This window comes from Lissotriton vulgaris, chromosome 6 (genome assembly GCF_964263255.1).
Source record: "Lissotriton vulgaris chromosome 6, aLisVul1.2, whole genome shotgun sequence".
NCBI lineage: Eukaryota > Metazoa > Chordata > Amphibia > Caudata > Salamandridae > Lissotriton > Lissotriton vulgaris.
Genome location: NC_141694.1, coordinates 389,358,514 through 389,377,243, shown reverse-complemented (window position 1 = coordinate 389,377,243; position 18,730 = coordinate 389,358,514). Strand labels below are relative to the sequence as shown.

Here is an 18,730-nt window from a genome sequence, read left to right as displayed (position 1 = left end):
ACCAGGATGGGTGGGCGGAGTAGTCCTTGACTCTGAATAGGCTTGTGCTCCACCACCACAATGCTGGCTCCACCTCCTGCGGAGCGTCTGATGTCTCTGCCCTGCACCCTGAAAGAAGACGGCAGCGTCCTGTCAACAAAATACTTCAGAACCGGGTTGAACCAGGCTCAGGCCCCCTGGCCTGCAAAGACAAAAGAAATGCAGTATAAATATAGGAGCTCCGCTCCTTACAGATCAGATCCAGTTTTGACCACGACGAACCTCTGTCTGACTAGAAGGACCAAGAGAAGCTGAAGGACGGAAACCAGTCTGTATCCTGTTGGACTGGCCTGCAGTGGTACCTTGCTGAGAACGTAGAGGAAAGGACCAGAAAGGACTTTGTAGACTTGTGCCTGAAACGATCTCCAAGGGCTTGATCGAGAGCTTGCCCCTGAACGGAACCCCAGGACCATTGGGTTCTATCTGCTTGTGCCCGTCTGCTGTTGGGCCTCAGATCTCATTCCCTCGCCAGAGTTGTGACTCGGGTGCCTTCGCCCCCTCCCAGGTCGTGACAGCTCGGAGCTTGATCGCCCCGCCATAGAGAGCCCCGCTCATCCCTGAGTCGCTCTCCGCTTCAGTGCTGGGCCGCCTGCTCTCCTGTCACCTTGCCGCTTACGGAGCGCGCTGTGTGCCTCTCATCTTCTCCAGCCGGAATCTGCACGGAGAGCATCTCATCGCCTCGAACGGTCCGTACGTCGTAACGTACCCGACTGTATCGCTTTACGCTCCTGCATACCAAGGCTTGTGCCGCACCTCAAGAAAGGCCTCCGCGTACCGTGGTACCGGTAGCCTGGTGCTGCACCCGTCTGCCCGAGAACTCGACGCCCTCACAGATCCATGAGTACGACCCGGGGTGCTAAGAAGTAGTACGTCCCGCAGGCCTGAATGGCGCCTCGCGAGCTGCATCGATTCCGGATCGCCGCCACCCTCCACAGTCTAGCTCCTTCACCTCGCTCCTCGAGGGGGACTGAGCCGGAGAGATCCTCTGGAGAACCGTCCGCCTCGTTCGGGGTCCGCCCTCACAAGTAGCCGCGCCTGAAACGCCTCGGACTTCCACCAGCAAGGTACACTTGAACTCCGTCCCGAGTTCATATCGGATCCAGGGTCCACAACGTTCTTATTTCCCTGTCATCGTACCTTGCTAAACAACAAACATTGAAAGACTAAGTTTGCCTATTGTAATCTGGTGACCTCAACTTACTAAACGTTAGTTTGGTCTTGTGATATTCCTGCTTGAATCTATCTTTTCTATAAAGTATACGTATTTTTGATACAACCATACGACTGGTGTCCATTTGTGGTGGGTGGGTCAGTGGGTTTACCGTGTGTGATCATGAATGCTTAACTTACTATCGCCCTGAGGATTAGCCTTGTCTGCTCGTGCCACACTACCTAGAGGGTGAGCAGGGGTTATTCGAAGGAGTAGTTCCCTTGCCCTGACATGGAGCTGAGGGTCCTTGCTTGTCACAAGTGCATACCTGTGCCAACCAGAGACCTCCAGTTCCAACATTGGTACCAGCGGTGAGGATTTTCGGATTTGCATTTATGATTCATATACAGTGAATTACTGATCACCACGTAGTGAGAGCAGACCAATAACGCGACCAGATTACATTCTTGCCGAGAGATCTCCAATCTCCAAAACCATGCCTGGTTCACTTCCCTCAAGAGCACTCTCTGTTATCTCTGGAATCGACGATGTTGACTGGGAAGGGCTGGAAAAGTGCAAAGCCGAGCACTTGAGAGCCCTATGTGAAAAGTTCTGAGTTTCTCAAGCAAACTGCAAAACCCAAACCCAGCGCATCACGGCACTGAGAGCCTGGAAAGAGTCCAGAGAGCCCGAAAATCAGGTGGTAGTGGATCCACCCGATAGCCTCATCGAAGTGCAGGGAGGCCCGTTGGCAGAAGAGCTGGCAGACAGGGCCGCAACCAGAGCACATGAAGTGGAGATGGCCAGATTGAAAGGTCAGATGGCCATGGAGGAGAAAAGGCTCCAGCTGGAGCACGAGATACGCCTTAAAGAATTGGAGCTGAAAGCAAAGAGCTTAGACGCAGCTCCTGGTGGCAGCACAACGCCAGCCCAGGTAGAGTCAAGGGTCTACGTACCGAAAGATGTGGTGAAGGAGTATTTTAAGGGAGATGGCATAGGGCAGTGGTTCCGAGCCTACGAGGTAGCCATGTCTTCCCACCGGGTCCCTGAGAAAGACTGGGGAGCGGGGTTGTGGGGACGGTTCCTGACCGAGGGGCTGGATACTCTGCTAGATCTCCCTTCTGAAGAATCCATCTCCTATCCCCACATGAAAGATGCCCTGATGAATCGATTTGGGTTAACGCCTGAAATGTACCGACGGCGGTTTAGAAAGTGTGTGAAGATTCAAGGGGGTAGGTATGTGGAGTATGTGACCTTTTTCTGCAGAGCGCTGGATGGTTGGGTGAAGGGCAGTAAGGTAAATGATTTTCAAGGGCTGCTTGATTTGATCGCATGGGAGTACTTGTCGGATAATTGTTTTCCTGAGTTACGCCAGCACCTGATCGATAGCAAGCTGTCCAACCCGAGGAAGCTTGCTGAGGAAGCGGACCAATGGATCAGCACCAGGGTCCACAAGGGTCCAGTGGGAGACTCAGCCAAAGGTGGGCAGGGTCCCCAGCAGAAGAGTGGGGGGGGACAAGGGAAAACAGAAAGGATTCTACAAAGGTCCCCAAAGTAATCCCCAAGGGAACCAAGGAAAAGGTTCTCAGCCTCCTCCACCCCCGAAATCAACCGGGGTCCCGACAGGTAAACCTGTTCAAAGAGGGCCCATCACCTGTTTTAGGTGTGGCGACCCGGGTCACGTTGCCTCTGACCCTAAGTGTCACTTGTTTGCAAAACCCGCACCCACTGGTGCTCCCCCCGGCAACTAGCTACTGTTAACTTTGGGGAGGAAGTAGCCGTCCCAATGGGTGGGGATCCCGTTCAGATGACCTAGTCTTGCTAGGAGACAGTGAGATGGTCCCCGAGAACTACCTACCCAGTAACACTAAGAAATATGGGCAGGTAGTAACCATCAACGGTAAGAAGGCGGAGGCTCTTCAAGATACAGGAGCCAGTGTGACTGCAGTGAGGCAGCACCTGGTATCTCAAGAGCAGGTAGTACCGCACGCCTACTGTAAGGTTGTCAATGCTGACAATTCTGAGAGCCAGTGTCCGATGGCTCAGGTTCCCTTTGAGTCGGGGGGGTCTCAGGTACTCTTCAAGTTGTTGTGAGGACCTCCATGCCTGTAGATTGTCTGCTAGGGAACGATTTGGAGAACTCCCCTTGGGAAAATGTGGAGAAAACGGCTCATCTGCGGATGGTGGGTCTACCCGACTGGGCGTGCGTGACCACGTGGCCCATGGCAGCCAGTAGGGGTGTTGAAGAGGTCCTGGAGCCTGAGGGAGAGGCCCAGGAACCGGCCTTAGAGAGGAGGCAAAGGGGTCGTGGACAGCGGGTCCCCGAAGTTCCCACTGCCCAGGAGGAGGCAGACCTCGAGTGGGATGCCCTGGAGCCTACCGGGAAAAAGATCGCCGAACTGGGAGACTTGCCTGAGCGACCCATTGGCAGCAAGAAGGGGGTCCCTCCAGGGAGGAATTTTGTGAGGAGCAGAAAACGTGCCCTTGTCTCGCAGGTATGCGGCAGCATGCTGCAGACCAGGCCAATGGCGTTCGGCCCGGAAAACACTTGGTCTACTGGGAGAACGATCTCCTGTATTCAGAGCCTAAGGCTGCTGAACCTGGGTCAGCCCGTGTGCTGGTGGTACCCCAGAAGTTCAGAGCCTTCTTACTGGGTTTGGCTCACGATGTGCCTTTAGCAGGACATCTGGGGATGGACAAGACCTATGACAGGCTTGTCACCCACTTTTACTGGTCCCAGATGCAACGGAGCTCAGATGCTCACTGCAGGACTTGCCAGACTTGCCAGGCAAGTGGTAAGTGTGGAGGGAAGAACAAGGCTCCCCTCCAACCATTCCCCGTCGTCAGTACCCCATTTCGGCGAATGGGAATTGATACTGTGGGGCCTCTGGACCCCAAGACAGCCATGGGCAACAGGTTCATCCTGGTCTTGGTGGACCATGCCACCCGGTACCCTGAAGCCATCCCTCTGAGGACAGTGACGGCCCCCGTGGTGGGACGAGCACTGATGGGAACTTTCTCACAAGTAGGATTCCCTCTAGAGGTGGTGTCTGACAGGTGCACCAATTTCATATCGAAATATATGAAATCCCTTTGGCAAGAGTGTGATGTAACGTACAGGTTCACCACCCCTTACCACCCCCAAGAAAACAGGGTTGGTTGAGAGATTCAACCGAACCCTGAAAGGCATGATTATGGCCTAGAAGGACCAATGAGGTGTAAGTGGGACGTCCTCTTACCATGGCTACTGTTTGCATACTGAGAGGTGCCACAGAAGTCGCTCCGGTTCAGTCCCTTCGAGCTTCTGTACGGTCACCCGGTCCGAGGACCTCTGAGTCTGGTTAGGGAAGGCTGGGAGCAATCTCCCAGGAAACCTCCCCAGAATGTATATAGCTACATGCTGGCCTTCCGAAACCAGACCAGGCGATTCAGGCAACTTGCTGAGGCAAACCTGGAAGCCAGCCTGGAGGAGATGAAGCGGTGGTACGACCAGAATGCCACTCTGGTAGAGCTTCAGCCTGGACAAAAGGTGTGGGTCTTGGCCCCAGTGGAGCCCTGTGCACTTCAGGATAAGTGGACGGGTCCATTTGAGGTTGTGGAGCGCAAGAGTCCTGTCACCTACCTGGTGAACTTGCAAACTCCCAGGAACCCTTTGAGGGTCCTACATGTTAACTGCCTTAAGCCCCACTTGGAGAGGTCTGAAGTGGGCATGCTGTTGGCAACCGATGACGGAATGGAGGAGGAGACCGAACCTCTTCCGGACCTCTTGGTGGCCTCCGAGCGAGATGGGTCAGTGGATGGAGTTAACCTCTCACCCTCCCTGGCCCCTGAGCAGCAGAGTGATTGCCGCCAGCTGCTGGGGCAATTCTCTGACTTGTTCTCCCTGGTTCCTGGTGTCACAGATTGGTGCGTCCATGATGTGGACACGGGAGACAGCTTACCGGTGAAGCATAAGGCTTACCAGGTGACTGATAGAATATGAGCCTGCATCAAGGAGGAAGTCTCAAAGATGTTTGCTCTTGGGGTGATTGAGTCCTCCAGCAGTCCTTGGGCTCTCACCAATATACTTATTTTATAAAGCTTTCCAAGCAATCACTAGTCAAGGTCAGAATTTAAGGCTTAAAAGCTGAAAGTGATAGCTTTGTAAAATTATGCCAAATTAGGCTGAGCTATGACAGTCCCCCTGGCAATCTATACAGCCCTATTTGCCAGAAATGTATTACAAACTGCAGTGCTGTGCATTTAACTGTGAAGATATTACGTTTTCATCATATTTTACCTCAGTTCATCATTTTAAATAGTCAACTATTCCCTTTTACACCACTTCCAAAACTATGTAATAATGGGCATTTAAATAAACCTCTTAGTTGCCTCCTCAGTTCATAGTGAACTGGGGTGACACTTTAGATTCTTCCATTTCTTTTACTTTCAACACCTACCTTCGCCTCTCATGCAACGTCTTACTTTATGCATTGGCCAGGCGGAAGCATTTCTATCTTAACCTGTTCCAGAAACTCTAATCTGAATGTGTTTATTTTAGAATGATTACCGCAACGCCCACCTCCAAGGTACATACTTATGAATAATTTGTCAAACCTCTGACTTCCAACTCATCTTTATTCTCGCTACCAGCTACCTCTTCCCAGTTCCATCCTTCACCACCTCATTTAATTCATTTACAAACCAACATCTCTACCCCATGCTGCTTGCCTCCTACATTATTCACAACACTGTTAATCATATTACAGGCTAGCACTTGCCTCTTCTACCTGCTCAATTCATCTTTCCCTAATATGACCCTCCCCGAAATCTTAAACTCACTCAGGTCTGTGAGTAATATCCTGGTAGGCAATATGCATTTATCACCCCTCAGGCACCACGTGTAAGATGTGATCTTGGCTATGCCCTGTGCCAGTCTCCTTTTCCTCTGTACTTATTTTGTTATTTTTTTTGTTGCAAATTTCAAGACAAACCCCAGACCACAAAATGTCATTTGTAATGCGATAGCGCACACATCTTCTAAAGGCAGCGAGTACTCTTCATGAACAAAGACAAGCGTTAAGTCAGTGAGTAAGAGGAGATGGAGATGGGTCTTCAACTCTTTCCTAAAATTGAGCAGCATTGTGCGGTCCTGGTGGATATGGGGATGTTGTTCTAGCTCCTGTGTGCAAAGACAGAACAGATCTGCTGTCTTCTTTTTTTCTTTTTGACACTTCACAGTCGACAGCTTGATGACTTTTTAGAAGAGGTTGTGCTGAGATTCACCAGAGATAAGCTTGTCAGCAGGGATGCTGGCTGTGAAGGATTTGTAACTAAAGCAGCTAGTTTTAAAGATTGTGTGGGCCGGTGTTGGTTTTGGCCCTATTGGCAGGTTCACCCCTGAACTTTTTGCCTTGAACTCTGACATAATGTTGGATGATTTCTGATCTCTGCGCACTTTAGCACTGTGGCCCAGTGTAAAGTGAGTGCGCTCTCTGAGTGCATGTGGTGAGATTGGCCTGCCCTCTCATAGGAATGCATGGGGAATATGTGTGTCCATGGTAGTTCCTGGTGTGTGGGGAGTGCAGGGGCGAGTTTGGTATGTACGAACTTGTGAGATTAAATGCAGCGCAATGATGTGCGCAGATTTATTGTGTCTAGTGGAGAAGTGCCACTTCTAGAAGTTGGCATGTCTGTGCAGTGAATGGAAATTAACTGTCTGGCTTGTGATTGGCTGGAGCGGGCTGGTGTGCTTGGCTCCAGGAGTCAGGATGGGTCTGCCCAGTGGTGAATGGGGGGATCTGCATGTTAATGGCAGGGAGGGAGGAGTTGCACCTGGTACCTGAATAGGGGTGGGCCTTCCCTCCACAATGCGGCTCCACCCCCTGTTGTGTGTCTGATGTCCCTGGCCTGTCCTGTGAATAGGGAGAGGGGCTGAGCAAAACAAAGTGCTCCAGAACCAGTTGCATCAGGTTCACCCCTTGCCTGCACCTTTGGAGACAAAGGATTTCTGTGTATAAAAGGGCGGCTGTGACCCCATAAAAATGTTCTTGTTCCTACTTGAATCTACCAGGGGCGTGCTGCTGCTGGGGCCCAGGGGAAGGCTTGCCTCTCTGGGCCCTGCCCAGCCCCTGGATGGCTAATGGACTTTCCCTTGGACCTATTGCTTTATTTTTGCTTTAAGCCAAGGCTTGCTACAGCCTTCCTGCGCCTTATTTTGGGACTGGGCGCTTTTATCTAACTCTGGGAAAGAGAGAGCATGGGGCTGGCAGCGCGGCGCTGCAGCCCTTCCTGAAGGAATACCCCTCGTAGGGATTCCCCCTCCTTTCATGCCTAGCGGGTGCCCACCCCGCTTATTGGGTGGTTATGTTCCGCAGGTGCCCACCCTACGTCTTTGTAGTGGATTTAAAATGTACAGGTGCCCACCCAGCTTGGGAGAGCCCAAGCAAGTGCCCACCCCGCATACTGCCTTTATTTTAGCGCTCGAGTGCCGCGGGAGCCTACCCCTCATTGCCGCCCGAGATTGCCACTGCTGCCGCCCAGCTGCGGCCACCCGGAAGTCAGGCAGACTGTCTGCGACATGGGCGGGGCCTGCGGCTGGGCTGGCGGAAGAGGAAGCAGCGCAAGTGTCCCGGGGCTTCCATGCGCTGGAGGGAGCCCTGGAAGAAGAGGAGCCGGAGCCTTGAGGGCTCCACCGCCCAAGTCCCAGTCCCAAGATGTGGGGACAGGGTGAAGGCAGGCGACTTGTGAAGGCAGGGATCTCGTGAGGAGAGAGAGCCCCGCCGCCTTTTGCCTGCGGAGGGGGCGCGAGGCACACTGCCGGAGCCTACCCCAGCCACTGCTACGAGGATAAATAGCCTCCCCCGACAGAGTCGATGAGTAGGGATCCGGGGGAGGCGACGGATGTGGTGCCAGTAGGGCACCGAGTCATAGCGGCCCCGTCTGCTCAGTGGGCCTCTCCAACAGTGGGGCATGTTTTCTTCAAGAGCCCCGAGTGGCTCCCACAGTGCTGGCATTTTGCTTTTATTTCAAGAGCCCGATGGCTCCGAGTGATCCCCAGAGCCAGCGCGCTCCCACGTCGGCCTCATTCATTCTAGAGCCCAGATGGCTCCCACAAGTGGCCACCCCTGTGTTCCCAGGCCCCGTGGGGCCCAGACTTTATTATGATTCAGGGGCCAGTTCTTCCCCTCGAGAGGTCCCATCATTTAAGGAGCCAGTGTGCTCAATGGGGATAGCTGATTTCAGAGCCTAGAGCGCTACAACGTGTGGCCGTTTTGTCCTAAGGGCCAGTGAGAGCCCGTACCGCAGTTTATCATTTCCAGCTGCCCAGCAAGTAGTGGGCAGCTACACCGTTTAGCTTCTTTTTTATTTCAGGGGACATGTGCTTTTGAACCTAGGAGTGAGACGCACTCCTCCGCCCTACCATGGCCTTCCACAGCTGCGCAGCACTTAGTGCCAGCTGCAGCACTTAGGCCCCATGTTATTGTTCTCAGCTGCCCAGCAAGTAGTGGGCAGCTTGAACGTTTAGGTTTTGTGCAGTGGTGCACCCTTGACCTTCGCTGCCTAGGCAGCCCTAACTCTGTGGACATAGGGCTTTTGAGCCCCCTATCTGAGGTGGCCATTGGGCCAGGGGGGATGTTTCAATGTATAGGGCGCCAGGCCCTACTGTGATGTAAGTGCTAAAGTGATTTATGTGCTAATGCTTTTGGGTGCTAGGAAATGTATTGTGTATAGTATGTTTTACACACCCTATTTGATACCTCTAGATATGGTTTATGCATAAGAGATTGTTTTACCTATTTAGGTTTGTGTTAGGGAGATTATACTACCCTGTGTGTTTTACGCCCCTAGTGTAAGTTTTACTTAGGTGGTTAGGGTCCTGCCCCCTGGGATTTCACAACAGCTGGCCTGAGATACATATGTAAATACCTGGCCTTACATTATGCTAGTAGGTTATCCCTAGAAACCAATATAGGATGCTCATGAACCAATACAAAAGACAGATCCTTTATTAAAACTTGTGTCAGATCTGAAATGCATAATGTGTTATAACTGTGTAGTCTCTTATGATGTTATGAAAACCTGCACCTAGAGATGGATTGTGAATATTAGTCAACGAATGTGAACAATAGAGTCTTTGTAAAAATGTAAACAGGCTTATGTTAATAACAAGTTCATTGCCATGTTACTGATTCCACTGTGTATCCATCTTTTAGGAACCCATGTACACTACGACAGAAATTTACTCTTTGTCTTGATAAAGGTGGATAGAAGTTCAACAAACCACCGAAACGCGTCGACGCCCTAGTACAGTGTGATTCGCGGCTCAAATACCGTTGTTGACATAATAATATCCCAATGTGCATAACACCGGTATTTTAAAAGAATAACAGAACACACACCCTGTATTGCACAAATTGTATGTCTTACTGTTGTTTCTGTCTGTTTTCAGCAATATTGCTGGTCAATATTGAATGTGGATTGTTATTTTACTGTTTTTTACAACCTCTTTTAATCTGTGCCAAGCAGCCAACTATGTTCTCTGCTTTTTTAATGTTACTGTATACAATAAATTCTGCCAGTTTTTTACTCCTAATTTAGTTGTTATAGTTATTGCTTTTTTCTTATTCATGATGTTTATGTAAATGACCTTGTTCAAGGGAATTGCTCTTTTATATTGGTTGGTGAACCCCATTTCCCTTGACTTCAGTTAAGGGGTACCTCTCCTATTTTTACCAGTTGGCACAGTGTACATAATGTGATTATTATTCTAATGTTTTTTAAGAATACAAAGGCTATTTTTGGTATAACCTTGTGTGGAGTTCCTTTTGTGGGGGGCCTGGGATGTTGTTGCTGGTGGGTGCGTGCGCAAATGCTTTACACATTGCCTCCGGGATAAGCCTTACTGCTCGTGTCACGTTGCCAAAGGGGTGAGCAGGGGTTATTCTTGGCGTGTAACTCCCTTGCCCTGACTAGAGTGGTGGTCTCTGCCTGGCTTTGGCGCGAGCCTTAGCCAACCAGAGATCCCATTTCTAACCGCCGGCAACAGGAGCCTATGGAGTTCCATCAGGATGAGGGTTATGTGATCATATTTGTTCAGTCCCTGGATGAGATGTGCTGCAGCATGTAGGATGCCCCTAAGGGGTGCTAGTGTGGCAACCAGATGCAAGAGTGTAAGGGATTGAACACCAGTACTGAAGTTGCTTTCTGGATTAAACAGTTTGACTTCCTTTAGAAGCGAGAGCTAGTACCAGGCCTTCTTTAATACTTTGGCAAACGCATTCCATGAAGGTGAGGGTGATGTCCAAGGACAACAAAAGTCATTTGGCATTTGGGGAAACTTGTGGTTCGAAGCCATCAAGGTTCATATATTTGTACTAGGTTTTTACTGTATCTTAATATTGCTGGGATTCAGTCTTTGTTGAATTGAACTGCAGGTAGGAACTGAACACCCAGGGATTGATCATGTGCAAGCAGTGTTTGAAGCACTGGATATCGGCAGCAACAAAGACTTACACGTAGAGTTGTGTATTATCACTATACTGGTGAATCTTAATCATGTAAATGTGAGTAGAGCACCAAGTGATACAATGTATAGGCTGAAGATTACAGGTGACAGTATGGAAACCTGGGGGACTTCACATTAGCAGGGATCTTTTGTGACCTGGAAGCGCCCAGATGAAAAATAGAGCCAGTTAGAAAGGTAGTAGGAGAAGCAGTTAAAGACATTACTGGTGAATCCCATTTGAGACTCCAGGAGGCGTTCAGAGGGTGGGATGGTTGACTGTGTTGAAGGCAGCTGAAAGTTCCTGCAATGTCAAGAGGCAGGGGCCCTCTTCATCTGAGGTAGCAGATTCTATGTATCAGAAACTTGAGTCTCTGGCTCTTATGTGTTCATGTAATTTTAAAATGATCACATCATCTTAAAAAGGCTGGACAGAGAGCATAAATGTGCACCTCTTCTCCTTGGCCAAAACATAGCTCACTATGTGTATATAGTTGGTGCCTCTGTTCGGTGTCCTAGTATTGATGCCAAGTCATCATGTTTCAAAACACACTGCTCACAGACTTCTGTTAAACACAGTAGGGGGGGTGTAGGGACTTTCATTATGCTATACGCTGTGGTCAGTCCTCATGATCCAAACCCATTGAGCAGACTATGGTCATTAGAATTAAACACAGTAAACAAAACATACCGTTTTGCAATGCACTGGTCACTGCCATTATATCCACAAACAAACCACACGTAATCTTCTGATGTGTACGGTGGACACTAGTCACAGGGAGCCTTAGGCCCCCAAAATCCATTGAGCAGGGCCTTCTAACTTGTGGATTATGCACTAGGTGTAAAAGGCGGTGTTCGGCCATGCCCAGTGACCAGGTCATATCTCTCTCTCTGATTAGGTGCTATGGAATGTAACTCATGAGTTACCACCATCTTGAGACGATCACAGACACCTAAAATTATCAGCTTGAGGGTCACATTTAATTGCTTAAAAGCCACAACTGTCAAAGTACTGGCAAGGTTTTTATAACAAAAAAAATATTCGGCGTTCTGCTTTTTCAGTTTTGCATTTATTGTTTTAACAGCTCTGGGTGGAAGGCCTAGTCAACCACTGAGTTTAAGTTTTAAAATATTTTCCTCATCTAAGGAAGACAAAGGCTCTGAAGATTTAATTTTCCGTTACTTCATTACGTGAGTAGGTTAAACATTGCCCTGGAGATAAAGCAAGCCCCCACTATGCTTATTTTGCTCCTGCATTAGCAGTCCGCCATGACAGCAATCAGCACCCCCAATCGTAATTCTCCTAGAGTAATATGAGATAGAGAATTATTACTAATAGTGAAGAAAAAATACTTTACTTAGAGCTATTTATAATAGACAACACGATTGAGGAAATTGCAAACAGCAATAGGTGTAATGATTTCTCTACTATGCCTCGACTTAATAGTATATGTGGCAGCTGCTAGGTTCCTCGGCCCTCCACCTGTAGCAATTGGTAGGAGAAAGATGCCGGTGGTATAAGGTGTAGTACAAACGGCACTATGCCTGTTGTTGTTCAGCAAAAGGCCTAATATTTGTTCTATAGTACCAAGTAATGATGGGAGATTAACAGCTGTTGGCCACCTATTTACTCCTTCTCCTGCCACTTGATGAGGGGAAAAGAGTGAAGGGTAATTAGCCTATTTTACATTACATCGCCTATTACCTAAAAACACTGAGCCTCAATTTTAATTTTGCATAGTAGACCATGAAAGGTCCTCCAGCAATGCTCTGTGTCCCACCACTGCTTTTATTGAACTCATAATACACATAACACCCACTGCAGAATTTAGGGAGAACAATGTTTTATCATAATCAGACATGAAAATCGTTGGCACCGTCTGTAAACATGCAAACCAATTCAAGATGGCAGTCTAACCGCACAGCATGACTTGCATACTTCATGAACCCAAGGTGAAATATTTTGGCATGCAGCCTTTCCTTTGTAACAAGTATGAGTCTTTCAGTAAGCCTACTTTTTTCAAACGTCTAAAAGCACACTGTAAACATATCTTGCTATAAGGCCCTTTAACACAATCCTGACAGACGTTTGAGCCCATAATATCTGACCAATCAAATACCACTGCGAAGGTATACATACCAACATTACATTTCAGATTTGACTTTATGGGACTTTATATCGCAAATAAGTATATCTGGTTCTTATATCGCAGGTAGATTTGTAAGTACTTTACAATTCTTTACAATTCTGTATTTTACTTCATCTGTGAGTATTCTTATAATTATTTCAAGTCATAATATATGTGTATGGGATTATGATATCTAACATGTTTGAATAAGTATTTATATGAAAATCAATCCAGGTCTAACTATACATAACCCGGACACATGTACAGTACCCCACATACTCACACACACACCCATACAACCCCACCCACACATGTACACATCGCAAACAAACATATGTACAAAACCCAACCACTTTTACACATACAGACATGCACATTCTTATACACACATACTCTGTCACACACTCAAACACCTCACTCACACAAACACACACACACACAACCCCACAACGATGAGCATACTCACACTACCCCATACACACACAGTGAGAAAAACACACAAATACAGATTCACATAGCCCCATGCACAGACACATTCACACACATACACACAACCCAACAAAATCAACCTCACACACACATCCACCCATAGAACACACTAACACACATACTACCCAACACACATACAAACACCAAAACGTATATACACACTCTGACAGCCCCCAGCACTAGTACCCATACATAGTAACTTCCTAGAAACACAGAGATACATCCACGGAACCCTACCCACACACAGACATAAACACACACACAGATGAAGACTGCCTTCAGCATGGGGTTGGCTCCCTGTGAGGAGTGGGGGTGGACAAAGAGACTGGTATGCTTCACATATGGTAATAAAATATTAATTTACGTTTAAAAGAAACCTAGAAATACCCTGAAAAAACAAAGGGCAAATAATGTTATTGTTAGGTGAAAATTTCAGGGACAATGCAATCTTTAAAACTAAAAAAACACTGAAATTCCAGTTATCTCAAAATACAATTGCTCATGCCCTAAAGTAACTATAACTTGCGCCCTCGTCATGTACTGCCAATTACCCAACATATTAAATAGCTTGTGACATTTTCTATGACGTCATTGATAATATCACTGCAAGATTTGAAATGAAATTATGAATGGGAATGCTGTGTATGGATGGGGATGCAAGTTATGATTACCTTAGAGCACGAATTATAGTTACGAACCGTAAAGGCCCATGCGATGTAATATCTTCGATGTAATGATGCCCAAGGTAAAATACTGACAAGTAATGACTTACAACCACTGCAATACCTATCAGAGGCCACAATGGAGAGAGATTCTCTCAGAACCAGAACTCTTAGTTAAAATGCGGCTGCATTTCCCTACCAGGATTTTGAATCACAACTTTCTGTAGACACAAATGAACTGATGACTCTAATAGAATTGCATAACATAGGAATGGGCAAAATGGATATGAACCCCACATAAATGTGTGGGATATACCTGGTTGTGAACTTTGTGATTTACGTGTGCAGATCACTCTACAAGCATAAGTGAAAACTGTAAGTGAGCATCCAAAGGACAGATAGTTGGCATTCTTAAATCCCCATATTGTCACATTCTAAATGGGAATGTATACTAAGTATTTCTTATACCAGTAGAAGGTAAGTACATTCATAAGCAGAGCTCAAATGACATGACGTTAGCTAAGCTGTCAGGAAATATCAGCATTTGAAAAGAACTGAATTCCATGAAATGTGGAGAAGTGAGGCTCACTGGTTAGAGGAGGCAGACCTGGAAGCAGAGGTCAGCCCGGGACCAGGGTTCAATTCCCGGCTTGGCGGGGTCTTGAGTCCTAAAATGTCCATGGACTCGACAATTCTCGCTCCGGTGCCTACTCAGTTCACGGGTTCACACTCTGCGACTCTAGGCAATAGCTTGTTTAATCTCCACAACGGCCCCTCGCGGCGGGATGCCTGGCTTTCACTTGCGGATACCCTGCCGCGGTTATCTCACAGGGGAATACCAGGACGGGTTCCCTAAACAAGCGCTTAGAAACCGCTCGGTGATTTGCGCTATATAAATTCCTGTACATTTACCATTTACATGAAATGTTCATACTTATATACAAGTAAAAAGGGCCTGTTCTGCACTTAAATGTGAAAAAAAGAAAGGAAAGGAATATGCATTTATACATAACTATTTTACAAAACAGTATAAACTAAGTATGGGCGGAATATTCGTTCTGATCGCGGAATTTGCACATTTTTGGCAATTTCGCGATCCGTGAATCACGCAAAATTGCCCAAAAATCCACAATTCGCGAGTTGGCGGATTTTTTTTTCTTGTTCGTGCTTCAAAAATACAATCTTGCGCGCGCGGCATTGACTTTCCATGATTCTGCGTTCGCTGATGAGTTTTCCTCCCTGTTCGCGTGCGCTGCGAGATTTTGGTAGCTGGCCGAACGATGCCACGATCGGGAACACGTCGTTGCGACCCAAAACAGGAAATTGCGAACGCGAACACGTCATTGCGACCCGAAACAGGAAAAAGGCATCATGAGCAGGCTGGTTAAGTGGAAACAACATGTTTGCGACCGTTGCGACCGCATGCGCAAGTTCTCGGTTCCGAACTGGTAAAAAAATCTTGCGAATTCGCAAAAAAAAAAATTTGCAAGCTCGCGGAATTTGGCGAATTTTTGCAAATGGCAATTACGAATTCACGTAATTTGCAAATTCCGCCCATGCTTATACACAATAGTACAGATGGTAAAGTAGGGGTCAATGTCAGGCAAGGAAAATTAGTCTTAGACCCTCTGATGAGTAAATTCGGACACTCACTTTCTGTTTTATTATCATGATTATTTACACCCGGTATGGTATAATACGGGAAATTAGCTGGAGAATCTCAATGAAATCCTTTTGGGCCAGTATTTCTTGCGGAGGAATACTTCATTCATTGTTGAGCACTTTTGTAAGTAAAGGAATAAGAAGCAAGTTGCTCGGTCGGGACTTAAGCATGCCTCTTAGCAAAATACTCACATTTTGTTGTAGTTCACTACCATTTCCATGAGTGTTATGTTTCGTGCAGAATTGCTACATGGTGCAGTCTATCACCCCATTGCTTCGCCTATGGATCGTGACATAGAAAAAGTGTATGCTATAATCTTTTCAATGTGAATTACACCACATATTGAAACATATTGCTAAAACTGCTACGAAGCGCTATAAATTAGACTGCATCTCTCCTTTGACTTAATGGAAAACAAGACTGGAGAAAGAAGGCATACCTGTCAAGTGGTCACTGGGTAGCTCGAGAGATTTAATGCTGCCCAGCAAATAAACATTCTGTGTATCGTTCCGTTAAACTTAGTCTAAAGCTTTTTCCAGAAGGGCGATATTCCTTTTCTAAACTCCTACTTGAGCTATTTCTTAAAACAATGGTGGGAAATAATGTGCTTTTCCTGTGACGTTAATGTTAAACCCAGCGCCGCGCACAGTAAAGCACATTACGTAACTTCATGTATGAGGGCTCGTGAGCGGCTCCATTGTTTCCTTGGTTACTAGCTTTATCGAAGGCATGGCTGCTGGTCTGGATAAGCGCTCAGAAGAGTGCGAAACGTTTGGTCTGGGGTTTTCAATATCTTTACCAATTAAAGAACATTACAATTAATGCTAGGGCGTGTTTGCGTTCCAGCAGTGCCTCAAACTGTAAAATAAAACGAGATGCGGTGAGCAGGATGTGACATGCGCGTGCAGCAGGCCTGGGGATTTAAGCTGTCAGGGAGGTAGGGGGAGGGGAGGAGATCTGCCCATGGATGTGAGCTGACAGCCACAACATGGCAGAGACGCACTTTGAGTGATAGTATGCAGGGCAGCCTGCCAGATCGGCTAACGTGCAGTAATGGAGGGATAAGGGTGGTACAGTGCCAGCCACCCTTAACACGTACCAGGCAAGTAACGAGTTTAAGTATGCTGCTAATACACGCAAACACATCCTATGAACAGAACGAACACTCAGAGTTAGTTATATTACAGGAATGCGAAATAGGCGCAACCCACGGGAATCACCGTGTGAACGTGATGCATCTCTTGGAAGCAAGCAGAGAAACGTAATCTGGTTTCAAGAATTGTGTTTCTCTGCCCATCCGCTACGTGCTCCTCGATATTCTAATCAGAAGGCGCAAACTGTTGACCAGCTAGGGTGGTCAACAGTGTTGCATTGTCTGGTAAATAATAAGGCTTTCATTTCAGAAGCACACGTGTGTGCGCAGCGCGTTCCCACCCGTGGCACGCATCACCCTTCCCATACGCCACCCTGCTGTGGCCAGGCGGCCTCTAAGCTGTGGACACGTACAGTACCTTGCGTAGCCAAGCTCCACGTCCACAGCCGGGCCAGGTTTCCTCCAGGGGATGGAGATTCCACTGGCTGTGCGCGCCTTGAACTTGACAGGCCACCGGGGCTGCTGCTGCTCGGCTCCCGGGCTCCTACTAGCTGTGGCTGAGAAGGGGCGGGCAGCGCTGGGCTCCTCCCTCCCCTCCTCCTGCTTGGGCTGCCCAGACAGGAGAAGGCAGGGTGCCCCGAGCCAACACATACTGATCTGTGCAGCGGTGGACTCGCAGTAGATTCAGCCGCCCTCCCGTACATGACTGAACTGTCAAAGGCAGCGAGCTGTATACAGTAGCCACCCCAGCAACTACCTCGCTAAACGCCAGCTTAATTTATGAAAAAGAAATGCCCCTTTCATAATTTACACAAGATTACGTTCATGCATACAAAAGGCGCATCTTTGCTTCAGCTGAACCTGGTACAGTCGATTCCAGTTATGTGTTTATGTCCAGTATTGTGCACTTGTTTACACCAGTGTCTGTTCTTTTGTTTGGGATTGAATGCAGAGCTGCACCTTTTTTCATCGTTGCAAAAAAAGGGACCGGCAACCGCCCTACACCCTTGATCGCCATTGGACGCTCTGCACGTAACCGAGCTGTTTCCCTGCCTGTGGCATAGGGTAAAGGTAATGGAACATTTTGGCTGGAAATGACTCAACAACGGCACTGATTCTATCCCACTTACCTCACTCTAACCTTTCCTTCCTCACATTTCACACTATGCGCAGCAACAATTTGCACTTCTTTGTTGCATTTCGGACGGTATATGCTCTGAGACTGATCAGTATGTAGTAAGCTATGCCAACGCATGCCTCCAATGTCTCTTCCATACCGTCTTTTGCCTTTGTCATTTCCCGTTTCCTGCAACAATACCTGTTGCAGCTGCAGTAGGCGCAGTAACAACAACTGACCAAAGGGGTCTCGCTCACTTAATGGATTGAATAGTCAAGGAGTGGCAGAGACCAGATCTGCATATTTTAGACATAGTATTGGTCACTGACTCTATGTACATCATAGAATGTAATCTCAGTGGGCATGAGAAATGTACAGTAACTCCACAGGTAATTTACTTCGAAAATTGTCCTAAAAAATAAAAAACAGTCCTGACTTGCAGACTCAGTCGATTTCTTGGCACAACTCGATAAACGAAATGTATAACAGGTAGGGGCGTAAGTATGAATAGGGAAACAGGTGCTGTTTTTTTTGTGTGCAATATTATTAGTAAAGAATTTGTCGGGCCCTCCTCTCTTGGTCCTTTTCCTTCACTGCATTAGTTCTGGGTCGTGACAGTCTCCCTTTTACTATTTGAGAGAGGGTAAGATCCCCTTATTTCCATTACTATAGCTGGGGGTTCACGAGGGGGGGGGGGGGGGTTGAGCTAGCCACCATGGCTACACTAACAGGTCTTAGCCTGGATTGAATATTGCTATTGCATAATCATTGGGCGTTGGAATAGTGAGCCACCCTTGGCTATTGGTATTTAAAACAGTTATCCATGTATTAACCAGCTTGATAGTTTTCCCAGATCTCCCAAAATTTATATTTTTCACTCGTAGATCTCTTTTTATCCATTTTA

At 47.5% G+C, this 18,730-nt stretch overlaps 1 protein-coding gene across 1 annotated transcript in view; it reads right to left on the bottom strand.

Moving 5' to 3' along the window:
- The window catches only part of KBTBD11 (kelch repeat and BTB domain containing 11), a 99,251-nt gene extending 81,989 nt beyond the window's left edge, over positions 1-17,262 (bottom strand). The window contains exon 1 of the mRNA XM_086926414.1: positions 17,128-17,262. The gene's annotated coding sequence lies outside the window, so the exon portion shown is untranslated. The remainder of the gene's footprint in view (positions 1-17,127) is intronic.
- Between the last annotated feature and the right edge of the window lie 1,468 nt (positions 17,263-18,730).